The sequence below is a fragment of the Acanthaster planci genome, linkage group LG02, assembly GCF_054643075.1.
Source record: "Acanthaster planci isolate LZ-2023a linkage group LG02, COTS_SCS, whole genome shotgun sequence".
Lineage (NCBI taxonomy): Eukaryota > Metazoa > Echinodermata > Asteroidea > Valvatida > Acanthasteridae > Acanthaster > Acanthaster planci.
This window is the reverse complement of record NC_141778.1, coordinates 14,533,983-14,550,226: the sequence shown is the minus strand read 5'-3', so window position 1 is coordinate 14,550,226 and position 16,244 is coordinate 14,533,983. Positions and strand designations below refer to the sequence as shown.

The following is a 16,244-nucleotide window of genomic DNA, read 5'->3' as shown; positions in this document are numbered from 1 at the left end:
ATCGTCCAGGTGTAATGTGGTGCCCATTCAAATTCGTTTTAAATTGAATGTTCCTTTGTATCATCCTAAAACATTTAAAAGGTGTCATTCGACTCCGTGCTCCGCTTCATAACTTCATTCGATTCCGTTGAACTAATTCAATAAATTTCGCCGGAAGCCTTGGGAAGAGGTTGACAAGAACTCAGTTAAATCAATCGACAAACAATTTCAGCATTCTTCCATTCAAATAAGGCCCTGTAACTATAGCATGCTTCCTTGGTCTTATTTATTTGCATTTATTAGAGTAGCGTTTCAAGGGGGAAAGCGAAAGGCTTGTGGAAAGAAGATCAAACTCAACTCTGTTTTCAGGCTAAAAACGATTACATCCGTTGGCATTCTTTGGCATAATGCTTCTTGTTTCGTAATTTGCATATACATATCAATTTTATTTAATTTCTAGGAGAGAGAAACAAGAAAGTGACTAAATGCACAGGAAACAACAAAACCAAGTTTGTGTTCACTTGAAAAAGATGGTCAGAATATTAGAAATGAATCTTGAACACTGAATAGTTCTTGTATACATGCGCGCAATCACAAGAAAACTATCCTCCATCTGAATCTAACTAATAAAACAATATCATAATAATTTGTTTGTAATCAAGACAGGGTTTGTGGGAGGGTGTCATTATTCCTACCCCTTCGGGATTAAAGAGCATTTGGGGTGGAAAGAAAGATACGCAACACCTACTCAAACAAGCCATATATCGCATCTAAATTTAACACTTAATGTTTGAAATAGATTGATTACAAACGAGAACTCCAAAAGATTAAAAACCCTTTGCATTTCGAAGACTCTTAATTCGATGGCACTAATTAGTAAAAGTCTTTGGAAATTTCGGCTAACTAACGACTAGGGTAAATTAAAATTTGAATGAAGATACTAACATAATGCCAATACAAAATGATTTTTTGCTTAATATCGGTTAGTAAAATATATGTACGTCAGTCCTTGGTAATACACTAAAAAAAGTCTGGGTTAACTTTAACCCAGGAGGAGGGTAAAAATTGCAACTGCCCAAAATTGGGCTGTGTCAGTCCAATTTTTGAGGTATTGATTAATTGTTAGTCTTTTTTAACCAAAAAAGGTTGACATTTACTGATTTTTTGGGTGAAAAATGAACCAGAATTTAATTCTCCCCCAAGAAACTGAAAACCCATTTACAGTTTCACCCTCCCTTGGGTTTAAATTTAGCACAGGCAATTTCTTGGTGCCTAGCGGTCGTCGGTTAATTGTCACTACTGGAATAAAGTATTAAATTTAAAGCAGTCTTGTAAACGCTGTTATAAACCGTGTTGTTCTTCAGTACATAATATGCCAGCAAGTATTTTTCGCCTTGTTCACGAGTCAGCCATTTTAAATGGAAAGCCAGACCCTCTGTTTTCTTTTCGTTTTAACTTAACATAAGCATAGGCAAAAGTGAGGCAAGATCTGGGCTAGAGGTCATAATAAACAGTCTGTCAGCTCCTATTCCAGAGTGGCCCCTTTGGAAATATACCGATTCGGATAACGGTTGCGTTGCAGATAATATTCGGAGAGTGATAATTTTACTGAATTGAAATATCGAAAATCCAACAAGAGACGCGTGCATTATGAACCCATTGCGGCATGGTGAATTCGTGCACACATTAAACAGCGTGTTTCTCATCGCCAGACAGTGATACTGGCTTCACATGTTATTCACGCTGAAAACAAATCGTCGCCCCTTGACCATTATCCTGATGGGGGAGAACGACAGATGCCAAGGGATATAAACTTAGACGCTCATTGATTGGACAAATACAAATTTAATACACCAGCTCGGATACCTTTAGATGCTGTCTCATAGATCCGGGAGGCTGTTATTGATTTCGGTCCATTTGGTATTTATCTAGCTGGGTCAGTGTGGGGAACACAATCTTTAATTCTTACATCTAATATTTAGAATATGTACTTAAAGTTTCTTTTTATTCTCATCGTTTTTTCCGTATCGAGCTCAGTTGTTTCGGGGTCTCAAATTTATCAGTATACACAAGCGCCTTGTGCTTTCTTGTGGACACAAAATTGGTCATTATTTAGAGAAGCGCAATGCGGACATGATAGTTGTTAGTATCTAATTCCCCGGCAGAATCCCAAATGATCATCGGACCTGATAGAGATAGATTTGGCCATCCTTGAATGTTCTGGCCAGTGGGCGTTGTATCTGCACTTGACAGCGATAGGTGATCCAGGAGAGGTCTTCTCAATAACGCGGGAAAGTCGATGCGCTGTACGCTGCGCACTCTGTACATCGGGAGTCCTTGCAGTGTGCGATCATCTTGAAAGCGACACCGCTCATGACTGCTTGAACGGAGCTCCGGAGGTGCCAGCCGAGTCGTTTAGATCCTAACGTTACCTGGGGTCGACGACATTGCAACTGCTAATGTCAAAACCTCAGAAGACAATTCGAAAGTTGGATGTTGTATTTCTGTGATAAACTGCCACAGTCTGGTAATGTCTTTGTAAAGGGCGTTTGTCTGACGTAACCAGTAGTTTTCCAAATTTTGGCTGTATCCTCTTATCAATTTAGCCTTTTTTTAAGGAATTGAAAGCTGAAACATTTAAGAAATGGTACGGCTATCTTTTTTTTGGGGGGGGGGAAGAATTCTTCACAGGAAGAATCAACGTGGACAGGCGTTTTTAGAGAAAAATCCCATGTTTCCTCCCCAGACCCAAGACGTGAATAAGTCAGCGATGCGATCTTTTGTCGGACGGCATTCAGAAGCACTAATGTATCCTATACATACAGGTAGGTGATACCTTGACTTGCATGACACCAATCCACTTGCTGGATGCTGCAATAAAAAAAACAGAAATAGAAACAACAAATTTCCTCAAATTTCCTGATAAATTCAACACAAAATATGAAAGTTTACCTAAAATGTAAGAAATTTACCTAAAATGTAAAATCTAAAATGTAATTCAACTACTTAGATGGTACATGTAGATGTCGTAGTTAAAAACCTTGTGTCTTGATCAACGTGTTTCTAAAAGATCTCCTAGTCAGCTAACCATGAGCATGTTTAGTAAATGGATTTCTTTTCTTTTTTATTTGGTGAAAGATGGAGAAATGAAATCGCACATAATTGTTTGAAGCGGCTTAGTTCTGTTTGGTCTGTAATGTTTTGGGTATATTTGATTAGTTTTCTGACAGATTTGATATCAAGTGGAACAGTAACAGCTCAGTAAAATTTGAAATACTGAACAATCGCGGGAAATGGGGAGCGCTGGTCTTGATCACTATGCTTTTATTTTGAAATTCATCTGCATTAAAAGGCCTCAGCTTAAATTTGATATAGATCTGTATAACTATAACAAAGAAAATACTTCTTGTGAAGACTACTTTTCGACGTCATGCCAAAGGAGATGACTGTTGAAGTAGTCATTTTTATGTTGACCCCAAAGAACACTTGGTCATTAAGCCTCTTTCCTCCTCGTTCTAATGGCAGTCGGCAGTGACGGTAATGGTAAGATTTGATGCATCGTTAATGCGTTCCCCTTTGGGCACGACAGACTGTGCATGTTGGCAGGCGTTATTATACTGTAAGACGGCCAAAGTGATTGATCTTGTAAGCAAGTGTGAAGACTTTGAAAGTCCAGGCGTAATCCGGGGCCAGGGAGTCTGTGCACGCACACGCCCTGAAACCTTCTCCGAGAATTACTGTCATGAGAAACTGCAACATTGATAAAAGAGATTCCGGAAGTATGAAATACCTGGAGGAACTTCCTGCTGCGATACATATTTGACACATCGACAGGAAACGACAGAAGCTGAGCCAGCATTTTTGCGTATGCGTGCTTGCTCATTTGCATGCCAGCGCGCAAACACAGGCGAGGCAAGAAATTGCGATGATAAATCTCTGAAGATATCTCGCGAGTTGTTGGGAAGTGGAAAGAGCAGGTGGTTTTCGACCCTTAAGTGGATTGTTTGAAATGAAACTGAACAAAGGAAATTGGGCTTCTGCTGTAAGGGCCAACCCTGGATAAAAAATTGGCAGACTGATCAGACAAGGCGACAGTTATAGGTCGCGTAATGTGATAAATATTGTTCAAATCAATGCCTAGCCCCTCGAGTTTGTTTGCCTTTACCTTGTCAGGCACTGAAACCATCTATTTGGAGACGCCTCCTCATGAGACTTTTTTGAATGACGGTTGGAATTCTTCCTCTAAGGTAAATCAAAATGAATTGCCTGGCTGACGAATTGGGTGAAGCATTCCTTAATGCGTATACACGCACTATTTTTCAAGAGAGGTTCTTACAGCAGGACAACAGGACAGCAAAGTTTGACAGCAATGGTTGTTGGAGAAATCAGAGGAGGTTTAAGTGACTATTCCAAATCTAAAGGTCACAATAGGTGAAATTGGATGGAAACGTGACAATTATTTTGCCCGTACAACTCCCTATAGGCCCAAAGTTAACTTAAACTGCAGTTGTTAACTGAATTTGGGGAAATGTCGTTTACCAACTCATGAATACCAGTGATGTATTGACTCGAGTCACTGACTCGACTCGAACTTGAGTCACAATTTGTATACTCTAAAATCATTAAGTTAATTAGCCCTTGCGTCGCCGAGTACAGAGTTCTAAACTCCCGCTCTCTGGGAATCACTTTAATGGGTTAATGGGCCCGCGGGCGAGTTATGTGTTGACGAGCGTTACCCACCCACTATCGTGACCTTGCATAAGACCAGTGATGTCCTTCTTGTTGTTAAAAAGTATTGTACTTTTAAAATTAACCAAATTCACACACATTTTCTAGGAAGCTCCACTCTGCACATACGTATGAAAACTGACATCAACCATTCCATACATCAACCTAAATTTCTCTACATACTGGTCGCAGAAAAGTACTCAAATACATCAGCAAACAGACCGCTGGTCCATAAAGCTGTATAAAATCAAACAGTAGGAAAAGAGCGGGGACTGGCCCTGTTGATGCTGATAACAAATCTCACACCTTCCCAGCTATAAAAATCTAATTCACGGCAGCAATCTTCTTGGAATACCCCCTCCTCAGCAAAAGGGTAAAACCGACCGATCATTCCTTTAACCTTGCTTGCACAGACCGGTTTCCCTTATTTTCTCAGCCATAGAAACACTTCTCTTAACAAGAAAACAACATTCATGATGGCGGCCGAACTCCACTCCAGCAAACTTAAGACGTAGAGGCGACATACATGTATATGATTTCGCGCCTTCCCTGACACTGGTAACTGTCTCGACTCGACTTGAGTCACTGCGATCAAATGACTCGATCCGAGTCCCTCGTTCAGAGGACCCAACTCGAGTAAAAGTAATTAAACGCAAGTTCCAAAATTAAAAGCAAACTTCTTTGCGAATAAAAAATAATTTGCAACGACTCACATTAACGCTTTATACCGGTAATATTTGTGTCTTTATATTATTATTTTCAAGACTACATTTAGTGACCTGGAAGTAGATTTTAAAATGTCAGAAGATGACTTTCTCTCTCGTTTTCAATTAGTATAGTGTGTTCACAAATTTGTGACCCGAATTGATACGAACTAAATACTTGACTGGGCTTGACTTTTTTGCCATTACTCTGATGGACGTATTTGGTTTCTTAAATTGGAGGCATTTTTAGGGAATTTTCTGCAGTTGCTGGCACTGGTTACTTCTTTACAAAAAAAAAATTAATCACTTGACCACTTTGTTTGGAGATCATTAGAAAGTGCTAATCAGCGGACGATTTTGATTTCAGATGGTAGTGTGCCTGCCTGATCTACACGACTTCCACCAGAAGAAGCGACTTTTAGAGAAACGCAGCCTCAACAAACACAAAGAATTTGTAAAAAGGGAGAATAAGTTTGACCCTAGAGATGCTGACAGCATCCACCCACATCATCTTTAAAATTCGATAGATCGTGATTCCGCACCTTACGTTCACGGTCCGTTGGTATTTCACCCCTTTCCTCCCCTTCGGAGACACGCTCTCGCTCGCTTACATTCGCTCGATGTCACTGAGTCAGCAGTGACGAGTGGAAATGGTTTCATCTCAACGAGATTGGTTGTCCACGCGGGAAACCATCTCAAGGATGACCAGCCTGACGACTGTTCCGTTGACGAGCTAACGAGTATAGCTGAATGTGCCACTCTCTAAGGTGGGTGTAGCATACACGATTAAAAATGCCTTCTCGTAAATGAGGTTTATGGTGGTTTATTCTGTATAGGGCAAAGTGGAAAAATGTGATTTGCGTTTTGGTTTTCCGCCAGAAAGCCCGCAAAGTTCGGAGGCGGCCTGTTTTGGCGCTCCACTGTGAATTCATTGAAAATACTTCGACAAAAGTGAGTTCTATGACTGATGTAAAAATGTAAAATTGTTTGAAACATGACTCTACTTGTCAAGAGATATGAATAAAAAGGAGAAACAAAACGCCAAAGTACCCAAGTTTAGGTGTTGCAATGATAAATATATCAAAACCAATCCGGCAGCCTGTTATTTGGAGAAAAAGAACATCTGTAACATGCTTGTAAGATTTGGAATTTTCATGGCAGAGGCTAGACTGGTACATGGTGTACCCGCAAACCCTCTCTTAGCTGACAACATGAAATTTCTGGGCACCATACCAAGGCCGATTTAAAACAGAGTATAGAGCTTGTAATTTGTATTATGAGGTGTGCACGGATAGGGGTAACTCGGTCTAGCAACTTGGTGGTATTAATAGCGTGTAACACCTTTTAATTTGAGCCCAGCTCTATGGTGTGCAATTAGACGCTTAGGTATATACACTACACTACGCGGGTCTTTAAGGAGGACATTTTACTCAAATTAGTTCAGTCATCGTAGAGCTGTGCAGAATTGATAATCCGTCAAGTCGACCCGAGAACCTGCCACCATCTTCGGAAACCCCTAATAGCCGTGCGTTAGATCAGAGAATTTATGAAATGAAACGGGAGCAGAAGCAGACAAAGACTGTTGACCTCTTTACCATTTGAAGAAAACTGTTATCATTAGAATCCCTTTGGACGTAGGCATTGGCTACACCTTTGGCTAAGGAGAAACAACAAGGCTCACAACGTGCGTTTGGCTCGTACTGACTGAAAATAATTGAACCAAACGGGCTGGTCAACAAAGAACTTTATAAAATGAACCAGTCAACGGCATTAACCCAGTAGATCATTCAGTACGACTCCAGGGAAGGTCTCCTGTGTCGTCTTCAAGCCGTCCCATCACGCCAAATCTAATCATGGCGTGTTGTCATTTTCTTAGCCTACTTCTCTTTCTCGTTTCTCCTTCTAGTTCGGGCCAGGTCGAGTCGGTGAATGATGACCGCTGCTTTAAGCAAGGCCGGGTACGATTACTTGGCTCGCGAGGGATAGTGCTCCCAAAGCATCGAATTATCAGCGAGTCGAGCAATTATTTTAAGTCGGCTGTCCGAACGCCCTGATCGGGAAATCTCTCATTCCGGCAATCTCTCCCGTCTGATCACCATTACACGATGCACCGTGCTTTTTATAATTCAGATGTCACTTAATACTTGAACATACAGGAGCGCGAGCGTATAGGTTGATAAGGCCCGTGTAAATGCTGCTGCACTTTCAGTTCCACTGAGGAGATGGATTCTTTTCAGGTAGATGAATGTGATTGTAGGATTTAACGAGTCCCTTCATTGAGTAAATGTAAAGTGCCGATTAGATGGGTCTTGTTTCTTCTATCTGGCACAGATCTAATTTGCTGCTGGCGTTGTGGAGAAAGCGTTCTTCAAAATCAAAGAAATCGAGACCAGCATCAACGGCTCTCTTTGTTTGTTTGCTCTTCCCTGAATGTTGTCTCAGTCTCCAAGGGTCAGGAAAGAATATTGCACAGGACGAATAGCCAATCCGAAGAGTTTAGGTTTTCCATTCTATGATCGCCGAGCTGGGTCAAGAGAGGGTGCAATTTTCTCAGCAGCGGCGGCTCCTTTGGTGGGAAGTCCACTTCGCTGGTTCACGAACGAGAATGAAATGTACGCGTTACAGTCGCATCGCTACCAGCAAAACGAACATTCCCCACCATCCATTTTCAAGCGATGAGGGGGTGCTTCTGCTCAAGGCTGATTGACTACTGTGTGTTTTTGTATGAGGAAACACAAGTCGGCAAATGACATATGAATAGCCTTACCTTATCTCTTCATTAAATGACATGATGTTAGGTACGGAAGCCCGATCGTGCCGGGTTTTTAAGGTACATATATTTTTTATTGCGAAATAACCCAATAGTTTTGCGAGGTAACGCAGTACTATCGCGAGATAACGCCGATTAGCTTGCCGTTATTACTGTTTTTTCGTTGATTGTGTAGGCCTACATGGGTAGTCATCTGGAGGAACATGAGGTTTAAAGCCCTTGTAAGCTTTTACTTCTCTCTTGATATACGGTATTCTGACATTTTATGGTTTTTAGCTGTGAATCACGGTGTTATTGTAAGTTTAAGAACACTATAGCGACGTTCGTTGCAATATGGGCTATTTAGAAGAAGACATAAATCGTCCATAGTTGATGTTGCTCCTTTTTTTATTGGAGCAAACACAAGAGTCTGGATTTCAAAATGCATACCGATGAATGCATCAAAAGTGCTTATTGGCAGGATTCATCTTTTCAAGATCGGATGTGGCCTTGCTGCGCTCAGTTTTGGACGGCTAACAACAGGGGGCGCTTTCTTCGTGTATGAGCATTTGTGACCCACTCTGTGAAAATGAGTCACAAGTCGGCAGAGCCACTATGGAGTAAAAAGTCCTTTAGAATAATTTTGCACAGTGTAAATAAATAGGAACCCACATTATTTTGCACCATGGAGTATCCACTTTCATCAGGATGCAAAACTGGGTGATACATCAAAACAAAAAGCTTAATTTACTGTTTTCAATACAAATGAAAGCTCAAAACGTGGCTCGGGGGACTTATGACTCATTTTCACAGAGCGGGTCACAATTTTTTGGTTTTTTTCGCAAAACGTTTGCGTCATTTCACAAAACTATTGCGTTATTTCGCAATACAAAAGTACACGTACTTTAAAAATCTGGCACGATTGGGCTTCCGTAGTTAGGCCTTGGCCACTTCTGTCAATTTATATCTCCTCGCTCCTTCGTTGGTTCTTGATATGTTGTAGGAACCATACAGTACTGGTTACTGGTACCTATTTGACTTGTTCCTACTGTGATGCAGTGAATGCCGTCCATACAAATGTATGGAACAATTCTGTCATTCATCCTTATGATTAGAGTATACATTGTGTTGTTACACTTGACAAAGGGACTTAGGTGCTGTTAAGATGCGTCCTATTTTGTCGCAGATGTAAGCTTATAAAAATGGAAAACGCATCCTCTAAATCAAAGATACTTCAGTTAAACTGAGGAGTGATGTTTCAAGTGAGGCATGGAATGAATTTTACCACATGTCAAATTATGTTCCAATACCCACGCCGTTGAAGTACGCCTATGCGGAGTCACAATTTAACGTATAATGTACAGTATAGAGTTTAAACTTCTTTGAAGTGTAGTTTTTGCATGTTTTCCCCCGACAACTTGGGGTGTTGCTGTTGCGTCACCTTGTCATATACTTGACAGTCAGTTTGGAAACGTTTTGTACAGATTGCAAGCCTAAATACATACATTAAAATTATTGTTGTGTAAAGTTGAGTTTTTTTCCGGAAGCCCGTTGGCAATGGCACCAACGGGCTTTCGTAGTTTTCCCTGCACCAGGTAAAATCTCAAAGACATTATTTTAGCAAACAAGCACGAAATCTCGCCAGTACTTTTGTTACTTGTGTACAGTTTTAATTCTGCATTGTAGCCTGTAATAAGAAGCCGTCACGGTTTTGCAAAAGAAAATGAAATTTTAACCAGGGCGTCACTGCATATGGCTGATTTTAATTTGAACCGAGGTAGTGTGAGCTAATAAAATGTTAATAATGCGTACGTGCACGGTAACTGGCGTTGGATCCACTGATGAGGTGCGAAGTCATCCCAGAAGTCATTTTCGAGTGCGTGAAAATAACGGGTCCTCGTTGTGGGTTTGAAATTAATCCTTCTTCGGGTGCAGTTTACAACCTTTTATTTCTCATGTTACTTTGCTGAGGCGTCATTTCAGCATACACCAAATGTCATGACATTATAGACATTTCTGTTACACAGAAATCCAAAAATGTAGCCCAGACGAGAACATGCTGCATCGATATAGGTTTTTTCAACTAAAGAAAGAATGTTTTATAAGACATAACACAGTTCTGGCAGTGGCTTTAATAAACAGCTTTAACGATGAGGTTTTTGCCTTATGTGACGTCACAATTCTGCTGATTTATATGAATATTCACGACAACGCAAGGATATAGGCAGACCCTCAGAAATGAATGGAGGAAGACTCACAACTAAAAAGTTTTATCTGTAAGACAACTTTTAAAAAAAATGTAATTGTCTTTGGATTGATTGTATGAGCAAGCCAGTTTTCTTCTTGAACAATTTACCAAAACGTTATTGAGAGTGAGGTAATGCCATAACAGATTGGAGCCATGCATTTATCAAATCCGAAGATTTGGGGGGGAAAAGTTTTTGAGTCCAAAGCCTTGCTTTATACAGGACTTGAATTTCACACATCGTTCGAATTCTCTGGGATACCACAGGCTAACCCAGTAGTTCTCCTGCGAGTGATGGATTGCCAGTGCCCTTATAACATTGGTGAAATTCCCGAAACAACTTAACCGTGACTTGTACATAGCCTGTGTGCGTGTCAACATTTCAAATGGTTAGAACCTGGAGGACGAACTTCCGTGCCCCCCCCCCAGAGTTTAATACGGTACTTCACTGATGACGGTTTGTTGTCAACGCATGAAAAAAAAGATGGATATTTCAAAAGGAGACGCTCAAAATATACTTCAATCACCTCGAGTCGTATCTTTTGAAGCGCTTTGACGTTAAAAATAAATGTTTCCTCAATACTCATTGCTTACAGCATTAGTCGAAACGCGTGTTTGCTCATGACGATAGCCCACCATAAGACCACTTTACCATTGGTTGTTTGAGCTCAGTGGTCACCAAAGTCATGCCGCGCCATCCCTTTACCAACATCATTACTATATTCCAAACTGAATTAGCGAAAAAAAAATTCTACAAAATCAAAAAAGGGATTATATCAACTTTTCTTAGAAACTACTGACTCAGGGGAACATCCCAACTGGAAGATGCTCCCATACGTGTGAAAACACGGGTGGATCCGGTGGGCAGCCACGGGACCATGTCCCCTTAAAAAGGAGCCCTATTCAAAGTAATTGAGAATGGGTAGCTCTGGGAACTTTTGCACTTATAATCCTTCCAAAAGTGCACAAAAAGCCCCGAAGTGTAGCCTCACTTCTCAGGAAATAACAGTGTACTTAAAAAAAAATCAAAATTGGTCACCCCCCGGAAAATACCAGTCTTCCCCCAAAAGCTGGTTGAATCACCTATTGCGTGAACAAGACCCTGCTATAGACCCTCGCTATGACGTGCTCTCCTGATCGCCAATAATGTATACATGTGTCTTAATTTTGGAGATGAAATCAAACTTTATAATTTATATAATAAATCTAAAATAAAATATTATTTTCCAGATCTTTTGATCTAAACATCAAAAACTGGCATGATGATGTCTCACGCCAAGGCTGTTTTCTAGATCAATAAACTGCAAATGGTTTTATACTAAGCAATAAATCTAATGGCTAATGGGAAATGAAGTTTTGAAATTTAATATGACGTATCCCAGAGAATACAAAGCTTTGTCATTCAATTGCCCGCGAAATCAACTTGCTTCAGAAGCCACAGGTAAACATCTAAACTTCGGAGATGCATCTCCCGCAATAAATAATATAATTATAATGACAGCTTCCAAGTTGACTCTCTCTGAGGCCGTATCAGTTTTCGCATCTTCTTTGTGCTCAACTGACAATGATCCTTTCATGCATCTGCGCCCCGCCGTTTTAAAGCAATTATGTTGTCTTTGGGATGGAGGAAGCGCTATCCGATTACCTCTCCTACTAGATCTAGTAGAGCGTCGTTGGTAAAGGGTGCAGTCCACTAATTCAAGTGAGAATTTCTGGCCTGCTCATTAGCATTAAAAGTGCCCCCACACTATCTTTTGCAAAAGGGTGAGATTTTGTAAATCCTTGCTGGAATCAACTCCCTGGGTCTTTTGGCTTTAATTTGAGAGCAGAGTGGCTAAAAAATAATGTTGAAAAATGGTCCTAAGTGCCTGAGAAAGTTGAGGGTTGTCACTTGAAAAATGGCTCCAAGCAAACTTCGGAAAAATCACTTTTCGGGGGGTGATTTTGTTTTGAGGGGATAACTCAAAATGTAATTGGTTAACCCACAGAAAATTGAAAAAAAAATTGAAAGATTAGGGACCATACAATAATTTAACGTGTGTTTCAGATACCTCAGGGATGTTGGTACGCATGTTATTGGACCCCGAACAATGCTGATTTTACACTGTTTTCAATGGGGCTTGAATTAGTGGACTACAACCTAGAGCCCCGAACCCAAATGACCGGGGAGTTTTTCCTTCATCATTGATTGTTGATTGTGTTGAGGTATTGCGACACCACTGGACCATTCCTTTTTCACATCACTCAGATGCAGCTTATGGACAAGATCCGGACTTCGGAAATAGTGTGCGAGACCACAGAGCAAGGAATGGCGAGACTTTACAGCGAGCTTCGCGCTCTCTCGTTCTGCGCGTTTATCTTTGTCTGTTGCTTGTGGCAGAGAATGTGGCATTTTAAGAGGAAGAAAACATGCCATTAGGAGAGAAGATTATATTTCACTTAAACAAACAAGCAAGACTGCCTGCTTTGAGAGAAATTAATTTTGTTTTTAGAAGACTCCAGGTTTTTTGGCATGTTTAAAGGCCCATCATTACTTTCCAATGTACCCGACAGCGTACTAACATGGGAAAATTGGCCACAGAGTGCCGTACGCGTACGGCATAAACAGAGCCACGTGTCTTTTAAACATTAGAATTGAAATAATAATAATAATACTAACACGGCACCCATCCCGTCCTTTGACCTATCTGTATAATGATTTGACTATGTTATAAGATATTTACAGTGAATGTTTGTAGAATTTAGAGTTTCAAATAGTGGACATGCTAACTACAGTCGGGGAGAATGCAGTTACATCATGAAATGTCGTAAAGTAGAAAAAGGACGGTTTTGAACCGAGGACATACTCCGTGTATTCGTCTGAAGTGATATTACCTTGCAGGTATTATAACAGTGAAAACGTTACGGTTAACGTTCCAAAACCTCCTGTCACTAAAAAGAGAGATCCTCCTAAATAATTCCAGTGTCATAATTTCCTTTGACTGTAATGGAAATTTGTGCTGATAGCTTTGTGATCGCTCGACACAACATGGCACCATGAATATTAATGTCTTCCTAACAACACCTTTTATTGTGACAATGATAGTTGTTCTCAACATTTTGCCATTTTGTAAAGCAGTCTTAATGATAGTATCTGCTGTTTCGAGGTCATTGTTGGAATGATGTCATATCTCTTGTTTCCAGGTCATTGTTGGAATGATGGCACCTATTGTTTCCAGGTCATTGTTGGAATGATGTCATAGGCCTATCACTTTTTCCAAGTCATTGTTGGAATGATGGCACCAATTGTTTCCAGGTCATTGTTGGAATGATGGCACCAATTGTTTCCAGGTCATTGTTGGAATGATGGCACCAATTGTTTCCAGGTCATTGTTGGAATGATATCATAGGCCTATCACTTTTTCCAAGTCATTGTTGGAATGATGGCACCTATTGTTTCCAGGTCATTGTTGGAATGATGTCATCTCTTTTTTCCAGGTCATTGTTGGAATGATGACATCTATTGTTTCCAGATCATTGTTTGAATGATAGCATTTATTGACGGAACTTGTCATTGTTCGCGAATTCGTTGTATGAAGGCGACCTGGAATGAATTGGGATGACGTGAGCATGATACAACCGACGTTAGTTAATCTCAGAAGTAGTGTTTCTTCTTGTCCTTACGAGAAATCAGTGAAAAGATTTCATCCCAGAACGGGTGACCTGCGGACGCTATGAGAAAGCAGTAGGCCTAAGAAAAGGATTTCACTCCTAAGTTAAAAAAAAGAGTAAAACATGTGAGTTTGGTTATACGATCCAACGAGGGGTTGTTGAAGAGTGGAATGGCACGGGACCAAAATCCCACGAGATCTCGACAGAAACAGACTTTACGAAGCTGTTGAAACACACACATAGAAGTACACACACTTTCGTTTGCTTCTCTCGCCGTCTGATTCAGTTTCACTGGGAATCAAATTAAAGTTCGTCGATATTTTAGTAAAGGAATCGCTTTTGCACTTTTCTGCTCTTCGCTGGGAAATTTCCTGTGCCCAAGCTTGCTCGAGCCAAGCCGTGCCGACACATTTTATGACAATGTAAGGCGAACTGAGTCCGTCCGGCACAGTTTGTTGACTCTGCGTCCAATAGAACCTATAACGGCATGGCCTGCACTTACGCATGCAACATGAACCTTGGGCGCGTTGGCTGTTTCATGAGTTGGTTATCAGAGCAGGCAATAGATGTTTGGCGTAGAAGGCGCACGCACCTACGGTACGCTAATCTTGCTTTTGCAAAAACTGGTTTTTGAACTGCGGTCAGAGTGAGTTTATGTTTGTATCTGAAATTTGGCTTCAATCAAAAAGTGACTATAAAAGGTGAATTCAGAAATCTGAAAGTGAATTAACTGGCATAAAGTTATATTTTAGTTTTGGGTGTATCTACATGAAAACAAGTTTTGGAACACCGGTAGAATGTAGGTAGAGGGTCTTTTCTTTCAAAGTCAAAAATCTGTGTATGGGCAGCTGGGCCAATTTCATAGGGCTGCTTAAGCACAAAATTGGCTTAAGTGTGACAAAAATTAAACAAAAAATAAAACAAAAGTTACCAGCTTAAACTCTATGTGAATGTCATGCTAGCCAAAAAACAGCTAAATACCATTGTAAAACAATACACATCACATGAAGTTTTGGCTGGTAACCTAATTTATCAAAAACTTTTTTTTACCCTTAAACATATTTTGTGTTTAAGCAGCTCCATGGAAATTGCCTCCTTCAAGTCAGTTTAAGCAGAACCCACACTTTGACTCAAATATTCGGTTTGGCACGGTCCGTGTTGAGCGTATTGCCATTTTGGCGTAAGGACAGTAATGATAAACTCATTTATACTACATGGCACTGCCAGATTTTGCCTTGATGAAATATCGTTTACTAAAGCGCCTTTTACTTCACTGGCTTGAAAAACGGTATAATGTGTTGAAACTGCGTGTATTTTCAATGCATTTATATAATTAAAGGATGTACTTGAGTTGAGGTGTTGTAGAGCCATCTTAATGTGAATTGAAACGTAACAAAAATGGTAAGTTGAATCTTTAATTTGATGCAAAATTTCATAATTTAGGTTGCCAAATTATCGGAAAAAAGTTTCTGTGGCTATTATTTTACCTCCATTTCGCGCTGAAAATAAGCAGAATCATTATTAACTATAGCCGATTGCAAATTCTCACCGAAATGATTTGCACGAGCTGCGGGTTAATAAACGTTTGGCGTTGTCCGTCGATAGAAATACACGTTTACAGACAGCTTGGAATTGGATGAAGCAGTTGCTACGGAGGAGGTCGAGGGCTATCGGATATTGCTTGGTTTCACTGGCGGTAAACGTCACTTTATATCATGTCTGATCACGTTCTGGGTAATCATAATGACTTACGGTTACCCAGTAGTTCTGCTACCTATTTACTCTTCGTGCTGCGTTTGGCTTGTGCTAAACTGATTCGCAATACGATACTTATTCTGCATGGTTCTGATGTGATGCGACTCTTGACAGAATGTCACAGACGTTTCAGAATTGCTCATGCCTTGAGAAAGGATATTGTGTTCCTTGTCTGGAGAACAATGTGTGGCTACTCCGCAGGAGGTGAAATCCACTCTCCGTTGCTCTATTTAGTAGCTATACTGTTTATTATGTTCAGATAACAGATAATAATTTGTGGCATTTTACTATATTGAGACTTATTGTTGTGTTTTAGCAATATGGAACATTTCCATTTGTGTTCAGTATTTCCACTGTGAAATGTGGGTAGATAATTACCTTAAAAGTGCCAAGTGATCTAAACCTATCACAGGAACACGTTGTCTGCTACAGA

The 16,244-nt window shown here is 40.3% G+C and overlaps 1 long non-coding RNA gene across 1 annotated transcript; it reads right to left on the bottom strand.

Annotated features, from left to right (window-relative positions):
- Nucleotides 1–1,806: 1,806 nt before the first annotated feature.
- On the bottom strand, nt 1,807–10,305 carry LOC147799931 (uncharacterized). The gene is made up of 3 exons (XR_015423641.1): nt 9,973–10,305; nt 2,816–2,850; nt 1,807–2,411 (listed from the first exon to the last, which is right to left on the bottom strand). It is a non-coding gene; the product is annotated as an uncharacterized LOC147799931 (long non-coding RNA).
- Nucleotides 10,306–16,244: the final 5,939 nt, after the last annotated feature.